This window comes from Chionomys nivalis, chromosome 5, assembly GCF_950005125.1.
Source record: "Chionomys nivalis chromosome 5, mChiNiv1.1, whole genome shotgun sequence".
Lineage (NCBI taxonomy): Eukaryota > Metazoa > Chordata > Mammalia > Rodentia > Cricetidae > Chionomys > Chionomys nivalis.
In genome coordinates, this window is record NC_080090.1 from 20752727 (window position 1) to 20766546 (window position 13820).

Here is a 13820-nt window from a genome sequence, read left to right on the forward strand (position 1 = left end):
GAGAGGAAACTGAAGCTGGGATATATAAAAACAAAAATAAATACCAAAAAAATGTAATCGTGAAAGGAACAAAGAACCTCACAGCAGAATAAGTTTCCTTTGCACAGAATTAACAAGCAAGGTGAAGCAACATATAATTTAGGGATAGCTGGATACACGTTAAAACTATAAGGAAAGCTAAGACAATGGTCGGTTACTTTGAAGACCAAGGCAGGGATAAAACAAGAGCATTTATCTCAAAAGACTTTCATAAGACCTGGAAATCGTCTCACTTTAAGATGACCTGCAGGATCGTGAATGTTCATGACTGTAATTGTACTTTTAAGCCACTCTTATGCCTCCACACATTTGAGTCTATGGATACATTAATTAAGCTCTAGTGTTGCCGTGTATGGAGAATGTGAACAAGAATGTGTGCACATGTGCCGCTGTACATGGGTGGTGGCTAAAGCATGACTTTCAGGCGTCAGGTCGCTCCGCTCAGCACAGGTTTCGAGGTGTGAGCAGACTGTCTATGAATATTATTTAGTTTCACAATTTAAAAATAAATGTAACATAAATACATGTGTGGTCCCTTGGGTTGTCTCTGCTCTCTCTGCAATAAGAGTCAAGTGATATCACCAGCATCAGCCCCAGTAGCTACGCTCTGAATGTGTGTGTCTTCCCGAAATTCATATGTTGATATCCTAACCCTTTGGGAGGAAAATTTTATGGTATTTTCAGTAATGAAAATATAGAATTGATGGACTAGCTTTAAAGGAACAAGGCATAATTCTGTGGAGATGAAGAGTGTAGCCTATGACTCAGGGAGTTTGCTACTCCCAGGATCCCAAATGGGCTCAGAGTACATAAGAAGAAGGCACAAGGGACTTGCCCTCCTTTCACTATCTGAAGACCCAGCAAGATGCCGGAGAGCGAGACTCCACTAGACACTGAATCATCGACTTGGAACTTCCCAGCCTCCAGGACTACGAGAAATAAATTTCTGCTTTCCATAAGCCACTCAGCTCACAGTATTCCATTATGGGAGCCTGAATGGACCAAGACAATGAAAAACGTAAATTTTATGAAACGATTTTGGAACATGAAAATGAGCACTATACATCAAAGGGCGCCACGAAATGTAAGCTTTCCCGGTAGTGATTTCTACCCTGCCACTTTCTAGGTTGCTTTCCAAACCCGCCTCTCTCGCTCATGTGTGTCTTACCAAAGCCATTTAAAAGTCTTTCTATAGGAAGCAGAAGGAAGCAGATCTCTGTGAGTTTGAGGTCAGTCTGGTCTACAGAGCAAGTTCCAGGACAGCCAAGGCTACACAGAGAAACCCTGTCTCAAAAAAAAAAAAAAAAAAAAAGTCTTTTTATAAACTCGAAACCTACTAGTTTTTCTCACCTTACAGAGTCAACCGCTCTTAGATAAATACATAGGGAGATAGGTGGGCATGGCACTATATTGAATCTTAGCAGAAAAACTATTGACTTCTATCTACAACATACTTTCAGACAGAAAAGGACACAGCTGAGTAGAAATCTTCGCATGCTCAACAGGAGGAGAATTGGAAGAGAAACTCACAGGGAAGACAGGTGTTGACTGCCTTGGGAATGAAGAAAATGCGATCCAGTTAGGAGCATACTCATTCTCGGCTGGCAACTTTATCCTTGCTCGGGAGGGCGACAGAAGACCTTCATTAGAGAGCCCACTTACGTATCAGTTAATCTACAGGCAAGGATTCAACTTCTGCTTCCTGGTTCTGTCCCAAAAAAGAAAGGGAAACTCCTCCTACCAAAAAAAAAAAAAAAAAAAAAAAAAAAAAATCATCCTTCTCAGTTCTCAATTCCCCATTTCCTAAATTACAGAAGATCTGGTCTCTCTCACATTGCTCCTCTTCTTCCAGGCCTCCAGCTACCTCTCCTGTGGAGGAGCCCGCTCGCCATACCAGAACAGCTTTGCTTCTCTGGCTCTGGTTCCAGCCCTTCTGCCTTTTCCTCCAGTATCTCCAGTCAATCTCATATCTTGACGTCTATGTGAAACAGTTTTTAAACTGAGGAGTTCCTAGGTCTCCTTCTAAGATACTCTTCCTTCCTCATTCCACATTCATTTGAACACTCCTAAAACATCAGTCTGCTATCAGCAAATTGACTGTTCCTGTCAGTATCTCTGGCCTAGGTTTCTCTTTAGAGTTCCAGAATCATTTACCCGATTGATTTCCTGATGTATCTACTTGTACTTCTTAGACACTTCAGATTCAGCGTGTCCACAGTAGCCTTCTTCACTGAACACCCCGATAAGCCCCAACTCCTCACGGTATCCGTTGCTTCCCGCCTGCTCAAGGCAGGATGCTAGGAATCACGCTACACACATCCCTTCTCCTGTAGTTTATTTCAACCAAGTCTTATCTCTTCAGCATCTGAAATGCCTCTCAGCCACACTTTTCTCCCTCTGTCCTGCCCAACTCCATATCAGATAACAAACACCTTGAAATTGATCCTCAGTCTGGCTTCCTTTCAGTCATTCTCCACAGTCCAGTTTGAAGAATCTTCCTAAACTATAAACCTGAGCATGGTCACCCCTGCAACTGCACATAAATGTGAATGCACACACAAAGAGACACGGAGTTAGACAGAGAGACAGGCAGGCAGACAGACAGAAGGAATGACAAGACAATCAGAAGAGCAAACAGAGAGAAGCATAGACAGACAGACAGACACACACACACACACAATTTTTGATCATTGGTATTTACCCTGAGTTTTAAAACAAACTCATTGAAAAACTTAGCAGTCCCTGCTCCTGCATCTGGCTATCAGGTTTCTGCTTCACCTGCCTCCCACGTCTTTGTTCTAACTTTCCTGTCACTTCTTCTGGAAAGTTCTCACTGATGGGCGTAGTCGACCGGTAAGCAGAATTAACCAGACAAGCTCAGTACAACAGATCTAGTTTAATAATTGGAAAACAGGGAAACTCACACGACCGGGGTCCAGAGAACACCATGCGCAGCCAGCAAAGAGAGGGAGTGCACCTAGATTCCCAGGTCTTTCTTCCCTGGCCCCAGGCGGCCACACTCTAGCCAAATGAGATTGGCTGAGCTTCCCCATCATCTCACCATCATCATGAGCTGGAATGACTGAATGGTACCTGTCTCCCATACTACATTGCTAGTGTGGTCCAAGATCATGCTTGTGTCATGACCTCTCCCTAGTACCTCACAGACTCTCTGACCCTGCTCAGGCATCTTACAAACACTGGTTAAGTAAATGAATCATCCTTCTTTTCCCTTATGGGATGATTCAGGATATTTTATACTGGCGTTTCTCTAAATCCTGCATGTATCTGCCTGAATTTGTATATTTAAAGTGATCATAATTAAGAGTTATTGACTGAACTACAGGAGAGAAAGTAATTAGAATAAGTTATCTTTGATCTCTCATAGGTTGGAAAAAAATGAAGGGATGAATCACTTAATGAAAACCTACAAATTGAAACACTTCAATATCATGACCTGAAGGCATGAGAGAAAGGTTTTTAACAGTGTTCTCAGGTTAACATAGACTATCTTCTAGGGTGGACACCTCATGAAATTTCCGCCTTCCGTGTTAACCTCCATCGAGATTTGTTTAGGCAGCCATGTTGATGAGACAAGCCACGGGTGTGTCTTCCCTGACATTTCTAGGAGACACCGTCTCACAGCAAACTCCCCATTCCTCTGCCTCTTGCAGTCTTTGTGCCTCCTCTCCCACAATGAGGCTTCCATCCTAGACAAAGTCAGGCAACTCAGGAATTCTGAGTGGGAGAAATAGTCCTCCTTAGGGAATTCAATACCAACTGGTCAGTCCTGAAGTTATATACAAATAAGTAACACTAACATTATGTGGGCTGGAGAAGGATGTATTTTATATTTATAATATATTTTAAATGATAAAATACATCTGTTAATATAATATGTATTAAAAGGAAAACAAACCATAAATTTGAAAGAGAAGCGAGGGAGTGCTTGAGAAGGGATAGAGGGAAGAAAGGGAATGGGAAGTGATATAATTATATTTTAATTTCAAAAATTAAAAACTGTAGGGGCTGGAGAGATGGCTCAGTGGTTAAGAGCATTGCCTGCTCTTCCAAAGGTCCTGAGTTCAATTCCCAGCAACCACATGGTGGCTCACACCATCTGTAATGGGGTTTGATGCCCTCTCCTGGCCTGCAGGCATACACACAGACAGAATATTGTATACATAATAAAATAAATAAATATTTTTTTAAAAAATTAAAAACTGTATTAATTAAAAAACCTGAGATAAAATATTTTAAAAATTATAAGCCAGGTACAATGTCACATGGCTATAATCCCATCAACCAGAAGACTAAGGTAGGAGGATTCCCGTGAGTTCAAAGCAAGACATACGTAGAAAAGTCTGATCATTAAAATAAAATAAAAACATATATAGGAAGATAGTTCATTGAAGGATCAATTTGGACAAAAGATGAAAAAATGTACATTTAGTGTGCATAGAGGGGATGAATTTGGGGTGGAAACAGGTAGTCAAAAACATATATAAATTCTAGAAATTGCTAAATGACATCTCTTAATAGTTACAAGGGTAGATTCTGCATTATCTGTGGTTTATAAATGTTTAGCCATTAACACCCTTTTGTACTCTCCATTTCAGGAAATGATGGCTTTATATTCTTTCTTTTACAAAGCACAAATGAGGTTTATAGGCAACCAACGCATTTAAACGAGATACAGTATTTGCTTAAAAGACCGAGATCAAGGCAGAAAACATTTAATGTGACTGCTTTGATCCACAAATACAAGTCAGTAAGTGAATCTCTGAAAAAACTGAAAGTCAGAATTCATACAAGAAAATGCTATAGGCAAGAACACTGACTTTTCCAAGACTGTATAGATTTTAGATTTTGGTTGGAAGAGTCAACACTAGCAAGGCTTCCAGCAGGTGGCGCTCTGAACCAATTAATGAGAAACTGGTTCTGGGCTCAGCCGCTTTTAAAAAATAAAATCCTTCCCTTTAGTGACATATGAATTCTGAACACATACTCCGGAAATGAGAAGTCCACATCCTGTATAACACACACACACACAACACACACACACACAGAGGAAGGGGGATTTGCCATAGGAAATCAAGTAACACTGTAATGAAGACAAACAAGCTAGACATGCATATATATATGTAAAGGTGTGCAGACTGAAAGTAATTCTAGGAGCCAGTCTGTCTTCTCCTAATGGGCTCTTAGCACTGCCTAGTAAATATTCTAGTGCTGAGTGGTATTACCCTCTCACAGCAAATAGTAGTCTATTTTCTGTGCCTTTTCCGTTGAGCACCTTCTCTTCTGGGCTCTTCTGTCTCATGACCTGCCTTCTTACTATGAACAAAGGGGCAGAAACAGCCATAGGAACTTCCACCCTCCATGCATGGTCAGATGTAATCTTCTCATCTCGCATGCAAATCCACATGCTTCCTTTTTCCTCCCAACAGCAGCCCAAGGAGCTAGCCCTTCAGCTACCCAAAGTCATGCTTTTATTGGTGCTCCTTTGGTGATTGATCCCCGGGAAACATGTGCTCCTCTGTAAATGGATACTCCTCTGTAAAATGGTAATTCTCTGTAAATGGATGTTCCTTTGTAAATGTCTGCTCTTCTGTAAATGAGTGATCCTCTATAAAATGGGTGCTCCCCTGGTGAGTGCTCCTCTGTAAATGAGTGATCGCCTATAAAATGGGTGCTCCTCTGATGGGTGCTCCTGATACACAATTAGAAACCTGGACAGCCTTATGCCGTTTAATTTCTCTCTCTTGAACTCTGCTTCTCCATGATTTTATTTATAATGCTTAAGATATTTTCCTATCTCTCCTACTAAAATACAAATGAAAGAAGCGGAGCTGTATACATAACACTTTGGCCATGAACTCATCTTTGTTGAAACTTAATTCGTGATGAGCTGGAGTCGGGGCTCAGGGTGAGAGTGCTTGTCTAGCCAATTGAGCCTGGGTTCATAGGTGGCAAATAGATAAGCTTGAAATTCAGTGGCAGGTAGAGTGAGATTTTACAATACTTTCCTAGCTATGATATTTATTAAGAGCAAAGTCCCAGGATACACAGTTACAAAGAAGCAAGCATCCTCAGACGCCTCACTTTCTAGCTCAACCTTTCTAGCATCTAACAGTCAAACCTTCAAGAGCTTACTGTATGCATGCATGAAGCATGGGCTTGATTTCTTCCCCTCCACTGCCTCTGCTGTCCCTTCCAATCTCATTTTTACCTCCTGCTCCACTACATCTGAATATCGGCCATCAAGGACCTCCAAGTCACTTTGATGGACATGTTTTCATTACTGCTGAGTCAACTTCTCAGTCACATAGTCACATCACATCTGAAGTCTTCCTTTCCACTGCTCCAGCCACGGTAATGTCCCTTCGCTCTTGTCTTCTTACCTTGCCAATCTTTCTCTAATGCCTCTCTACCCTGTCATTCCACACTGCAGTTTTCTAGTCCAGTCGTAGGTCCTTCCTTCGTAGAGAGTGTGACATTTCCCCTTAGCTAGCTCAAAAGTGCCTCAGAAACAAGCGCTCTGAATTAAATGGTTTCCTCCCTTGTATCTCCTTCCTTCATTAGTATAGAAAGCAGTACACAGGTAGCAAAGCAGGAGCCTTCTTCTCAGCACCTATCCTTTATGCCATTTCCAAAACACGAACAGTTGCAATCTCGTTTCGAAGCTACAACTAGGTCACCTGAGTCTCTTTGTAGCCACTATTAGCTGTTAATTTAATCCAACTCAGCCTGGATTTTGCAGCTTCTGGTGGAATCATCTACTGTGTTCCCAGCATGGGTGGTTGTCTGCCCCATTCCCTCAGCAATATCTGAGAAGTAGTTCCAATATAAAACTGATCTTGCTTGTATTGTTCTCTGAAGTTTTCCTTTTTTTTTTTTTTTTTTTGAGATTAAAATGCCAAATGTCTTCGAGGAACCACAGGACCCTTCAAGGTTTTGCTCTTGATTCTCCACCCAGCTTCATACCAAACCTCCTTCTCCCTTCTCCCTTAGGCATCATAGGCATCATAGTCAAATAAAGCTGTTTTCCATTCCTTTACACCGGACATTTTCTTTCCTACCATAGGACCTCAGTATGTGCTATTGATCTATCAAGAAAACTTTTTCTTTGTCTTTAATTTGGCCATTGCCTGCTTATCACTTCCAGTCAAGGGGGCATTCCAGAAGCATTTGCATGGCCTCTAAAGGAGCTCACACCCCCTCTCCACACACACACACACACACACACACACACACACACAGAGCCTCCCTGTCTCTATAGAGATCTTCTACATTCACAGTTCACAGTTTGAATTCTGCATGTATATGTGGGAAAAATCTCATTTGGTTCATCATTGTACCTGGCTTGGTGTTTTGCACAGAGTGCATACTAATTTAATATTTAGCCCATAACAAATTAATATTCATTTATGAATAAATAAATTGATGTTTGTTTATATGAATGTGTGGGTTTCTTGCCACCCTGCCTGTATCTAGACTCTTTTCCCTTTCATCTCTAAGTGGGTGCTCAGGGACCCCAAAACTCATTTCAATATTAATATAACTGTGCTTTTATAAGTCACGCATTCCAGGAAGTGTTAGGAGGCATGCCAGGTATCTTTTCTATGCCAAGATTTGAGATCAAATGATAGCTGTTGGACCTCAAAAGGACAGATAAAATCAAGCAGAACTCAAATCTGTACTAAATTATCACGGAAGTCTAAGACTTCAGAGAAATGTGCTTGACACAGGTCCCTTTAGGACCTGCTGCCTGAAACCTGGGAGTGAGCAACCACTCTCTTCTTCCATTAGACGCACATTTACGTAAAAAATTAAAAAGCTCCGTTAGAAGTTTGTATATAGCTGGAAAAAGAAAAAAAAAAAACCTTTCATGTTTGCTCAAAATAAATTTAACTGGTTCTAAATTGTCTGCTATTTTAGGTGGTACATTTCCTGAAAAGTGGTCTGTAGAGGCAGCCAAAGGAAGACAAGATTATTAGGGGTTGTTAGCGGCTCCCAGCAGATACGATTCTGAGCTTCGGACTGAGCTGAATCCATGGCAGGGAATTCTCCAGAAAGGTCCCTGGCCAGTAATGCAACCATCAACTCCTAGTCCCCTGCCACCTCCCCAGGCATTTGCTTTTAGCCTAATTCCATGTCTCAAGATACCTACTTACTTCTGTCAGCAGACATACCTACCCTTCTACCTCACTTTGAAGCCCTGTCTGATACCCTAAGAAGGCTTTGCATGACCTTCACCACAAAAGCTAGGAAACCCAGCTTCCAGGGTCAGCCCCAGGACTGCTCTACGGTATCCCCACTTGCACCGCTGGAGAGAAATTCGAGGATAAAATGTTCCTGGAATAGAACGACTATTTAAAATGTATTGGATATTTCCTTATGTCTACCTAAACTCCACTAAGAAAAAAAAAAGCATTTTAAAGAGTCAGGTTCTCAATCCCGGCTACATCCCTCAAACCCCCAATACACACAATCTGAAGACTGGTTGAAAGAACACCCCATAAACAAAAGAAAAATGATTGTGTGGGGGCTTTTACAGTGAAACTAGTGCCTGAACACACATATTTTACCTTATTTCTGTCTTGTGTCACATATTTTACCTTATTTCTGTCTTGTGTGCAGGTCATTTATTAGGTGAGCGAATCAGAGCTCAGGGAGCTCTGGTGTGTGACCCTAGGGAAGCAGCAAACCTTCAGATGCAGACCCAGTTCAGGACTGCGTCTACTACACTCATGGTTTCCAATTCACCTTACCTTAATGCTCCAGGTCTTTTCACGTATGATCTCAGCCTCTAAGGATAGAATAGAGAAGCTAAAGGGATCCTATCCAATTGTAATTTCAGGACTACTGAGGGAAAAAAACACAAGACTGCTTTAGGAAGAAACATCCCTTTGCTATTAGTTTCAAATATGATGACATGAATATTTTCTCTTGTAGGCGACAATTATTGGATGTCCCAGTGCCTTACTCTGCTCACTCTGCGAGACTCTGAGCCCAGCAGACCTGTGGGCCTGCCTGCATCTCAGACCATGTCTATCCTCTATCGATAGCCAAAATCAACCTTTCAACTTGCTGACCCACTTCTCCGCAAAAAGTCACCAATGTGGCCCACACATTACTAGCCCATAGCTCTTTGTCAGTATTTGTCCAAGGCTCTGGAATTGCCCCCTCAAAAGCGATTTGAAAATTTGATAGAGTACTTTCTGTTGTCATGAGGAAGAAGGAACCATGACTGATCATAGAGACAACGAATACCCGAGAATTTTCCTCGTGTTCAAGAGTATTTCACACAAAGCCTTTCTCCAGTCATGTATCTCTCTTTAATGACTTATTAAAAGCTTTTTGCTTGATATCTGAACCTACAGTCTAACTTGTTTTTTTACATAAAGACCTTGTTTTCTTTATGATTTCAGGAACGTTCAAACTACAGTTCATTGGCTTTTTGCACCCAGGATAGCTATGAAACATCCCAACACAAAAACATAAACGTACATAAGTTATTAAGAATTTTTTCATAATTTTATTTTGCTTGTGGAACCCAACCACATAGTCCTAGAAATGAGATCTGTGGTTGACAACATCTTGTTATATTGACAAAGGATTGAGTATGCCTAGAAACATCTTAAATTTCCAAGAATTGACATTACCTTGTGCTATTAACTTTGAAACAAAATAGCACTTCATTTGGTAAAATGCAGTAAGAAAAGGTGTTCCTTGCCTTGGGGAATCACCAGTGTTGGGGATCATGCTTCCCATAGCTAAGCCAGCCATCAGCACATCAACACTGATTTGCCTATGTAGCTGACACATTTAGGGAGATGCTGCTCTGTGATGGACAAAGATTACAACCATAGCCTTCACATATGAAAACAATATTACAGGCGCATCTCTTCTTTATTTTATATGCTACAATTATTAGGACATTCCATGAGTTTGTTATAGCTACCTGAATAGGAAGGTTATGTTACCACTAAACTATAATTTAATCATAAGAACAGGAAGGCTTTATTGCCTGCGAATTTTATATTAGGACAGTAGGGGAGATGTGAGAAAATATTATATTTAACTAGCTTGAGTTAGTGTGGCATCATTTAGTAACATTCCCATTCTTAATGGATACGTACATACACACACACATACCCCACATACAAAACACACACACACACACACAAACATATGTATATACATCTCTTCATCCCATCACACCATTTGGACTTTCCACTCAAACTGGACCCTACCTAAGATGTCTTCTTCTTACCACCTCTTTATGCAAATTCTCTAACTTCTGAATCTCATCTTATCCTTCTTCAATCAAATACTCAGATAGCACCACCTCCAAGAGGTCCCCCAGAATCATCCCTAAAATTCCTTCTCAGCACCTATCTCGCCTCGAATTCCATGGCAATATTTATTTACCTATCATGTGTCATATCATAAGATTATACACCTACAAGAGATGTGGGGGCTGCTGTGCTGTGTTGAGTGCAAGTACCTGGAATGATGGGAATGGTGCAAGGCAAGTATTTGATAAATGCTATTGACGGGATGAATTAATGCATGAAGATACTGTCCATGTTCCAGCTCCCTAGGAGCTAAGAGGAATCACTTTCTTGCTCCTATCTTCATAATTCACAGCCAGTCTAAATCAGCATTAATTCTTTCAAATATATCCATCAAATGCTCAGCATATTTCAGGCACTGAGAATACAGTAATAAATAAGACATATCTACCCACATACTTTGCAATTAATAATCAGCTCCAGTATCGCTAAAGCATTTGAACCACACAGTGTAGTGACTTTATAAAAAAAATCTATTTCTATTTTGTATTTTGAGCATTTTTGAAATTCAATAATTAGAATATTCATAAGTTAGAAATTTTCTCTCATGTAGTAAGAGGAAAATTGTTAACAGAAGAATTTTTATCAGTGTAGGAAAAAAAAAACTGATGTCCTTCAAGTTCCCAAAACAGCACCCCTCAGGGGTGGACAGATACAGCTAAAAGCAAAATGAGGTGTAAGTATATGGAAACTTCTGAATCCTTTAAATGAAGTGACTAGCCAATGTCTCCATCTAGCTAGCTGAGAAGAAAAGTCCCCTTATTTGAGGCACAGAGGGATCATTGTCTTCAGAAAGACCCTCCCAGATAGGAACATCCTGTTAGTTTTCTTTCCTAGGTGTCCCAAATTAGCCCCAGTGTCAGATGATAGCAAACAGAAGTGGTGCCTTAGACCTTCGCACGCCATCAGTCTGTGACCAGGCATCTTTCCTACATGTGCAGCTTTGGTGGGGGAGACTGTTAATAAAACAGAGGCTTCATATTTGCACAGAGATACAAAATGGACTTTCTCACTGATTTTCATATTTGTAGGAAATATCATATAACCTTGTGTGTATAAATAAGCAAAATAAAGTTCAGGAAGTAACTGTGACTTATGCCCAGGTCCTCTGATTCCAAATTAGAAATTATTGAGGAAGGCTCAAGTTAGGCCAAGGGAATAGAACTTGCCAAAAGGATCTGGCTGTATCACACCATGATCAAGTATGATTAAACTCCAAAGCAAAGCCTACTTAGGTACACACACCTTCCCTGATTTCACTCTTATCCTTGGTCCTTAGGATTTCATGACATTCAACTCTTAATCTTGTGACTTTTCTAGCCATGAGAATCTTACAATGTTGCTGAGGGAACTCACGTCCTTGCTCTGACATTTGACAGCACACATGGAAAGAGCCTCCTTCCACCCTCTGAACTTTTACGGTTCCCAGCCAGGGATATGAGATGGGAAAGGAGAAAGACATATGTCAGACTGAGACTGTGGTTGGAAAATATGACTCATCCCTTCCCCAAACTCCCTCCACTTCCTCATACCCCTTTCTCCACATACACTAATATTTTCTTTCAGCTTAGAGTTCAAAACAAATAAGAAATAATATGTCAACTGAAAAACAAATATAAGTTCCATGAAGGGATTTTTCAGGGAATGTCTGGCCTCAACTTTAAACCCAAAGGACTGATGTGGTACACGTGACTGGAATACTGTAAGATAACCCAGAAAGGTAGGGTTATGTCGGCTCTAACTACAAGAATCTTCAGTCCCTTTAAAATATGGATGCTTTAAAAGATGGACATTGTTTCAACTTCCTGCAAATCTGCCCATTTCAGAGAAGAAAGTACACACCTCCATCCACAGTTTGATTCTGTGTTATCAGTTCCTCAACCCTTAACACGGTTTGTTTATGTCCAAATATGCACCCTCCTTCCTCCTGCCCCAGCATCCTCGGAGTGCAACTGGATGACTGTGACCTCTGGTCTCCTTCCCAAGAAGTCCCACGTGGGAGAGATGCTGACTTTCGCCAGGAGGCGAGGGAAGGTGTCTTCTCAAGTTTCTCAGGATCACCTGAGATGGAGGTCAGTTCTTGGCAAGGGCAGCGCCATCCAAACCAGCAGCAAATGTGCAAGGCAGGGAGCCAGGACAGCTCCAAACAGAAACGCCAGTCAGTTCAGTCGGTCCAGGCTCCCAATCTCGTTGAATGCAGCCTGTCAGATGAGACCCGGAAAGCTGGCAGAAGTTAATGAGGGATGCCAGGAGTGAGAAAACAATTTGTTGGAAATTGCAAAAATGACATTCACATATGTATAGGTAAAGCACAACAAACTTCACATTAAAGCACACTTAAGGGAGACCTTTAACGTCCCGGGGACAAGCTCAGCCGACTTGCTCCTGGCAATTACTTGGGTGTTTTGTAGTTTATTCCACGGAGACAAAGAGCAGAACGTGATTACATTTCACCTTACAAATGGATATGTGAATGATGAGCCGTAGTATCCCGAGTGCTAGGAACGCAAAAGCACAGCTGACAAAGAGTGTGAGAAATTACCCTTCGTATGAACCCGGCTGTCCCCTGACCCTGAAAGGAGCTTTTCGGTCAAGATGGATATTATCTTAGAGAACAATTGGCCATTTCCTCTTTGCATGTGGGTCAGTCTGCCCCCAGTATTCTGAAAGAGAGAGAGAGAGAGAGAGAGAGAGAGAGAGAGAGAGAGAGAGAGAGAGAGAGAGAGAGAGAGAGAACCACAGTGGTTATAAAAACCTGTGAGCAGGCATCTTAGTTGTTTTGTGTCTATTATATTATTGTGAGGCAAAAGAGTGTGTCAGCTGAGAAAAAAGATGTAGCAGATATTCAAGCCTCCACCACATGATGAAAGTCAGCCAGGGAGGCAGGAAGAAGGAATGAAGATGGAGGGAGGCAAAGGGAGGAGAAGGGCTAAGATTCCCAAGTAAAAGACTTCTGCTTCTCTCCTCAGAGCCTCTAGGGAGGAATAAATATAATTACCAACCTAGCATGACAGCATTCAAAACAAAAGAGGCACGTGCCAGGCGATCATCTCTGCCGGGACTCGAACCCGGAACCTCTGGATTAGAAGTCCAGCGCGCTCGTCCATTGCGCCACAGAGACCTCACCACACACACAGCATCAGCACCAGAACTGAAAAAGCACATACCTTCTGCATCACCGAGCCATCTCAGCATCCTGCTCTCTGAGCGGTGGGGGGGACAGGGACAGCTGGAAAATCTGGAGTGGAGATCCACCAGCCGGCTCCATCAAAGCTTTTCTCAATATTGTGGGTCTTAGGTTCCTCAGAGGATTGGAAGAATGTGACAGCAGTCATTTTCTAAGTCCCTGGATCCCTAAAAGATCAGGACAGAACAGGAGCCTTTGCTCGCCATTGCACTCCATCCCTAAGGGAGGATAAC

The 13820-nt window shown here is 41.6% G+C and overlaps 1 protein-coding gene and 1 non-coding gene across 2 annotated transcripts in view; both read right to left on the reverse strand.

Moving 5' to 3' along the window:
* Positions 1-1597, reverse strand: part of LOC130874791 (interferon-inducible protein AIM2-like) — a 59175-nt gene extending 57578 nt beyond the window's left edge. The window contains exon 1 of the mRNA XM_057770290.1: positions 1570-1597. The gene's annotated coding sequence lies outside the window, so the exon portion shown is untranslated. The remainder of the gene's footprint in view (positions 1-1569) is intronic.
* Positions 1598-13447: 11850 nt separating this feature from the next.
* Positions 13448-13521, reverse strand: Trnar-ucu (transfer RNA arginine (anticodon UCU)). The gene has a single exon. It is a non-coding gene; the product is annotated as a tRNA-Arg (tRNA).
* Positions 13522-13820: the final 299 nt, after the last annotated feature.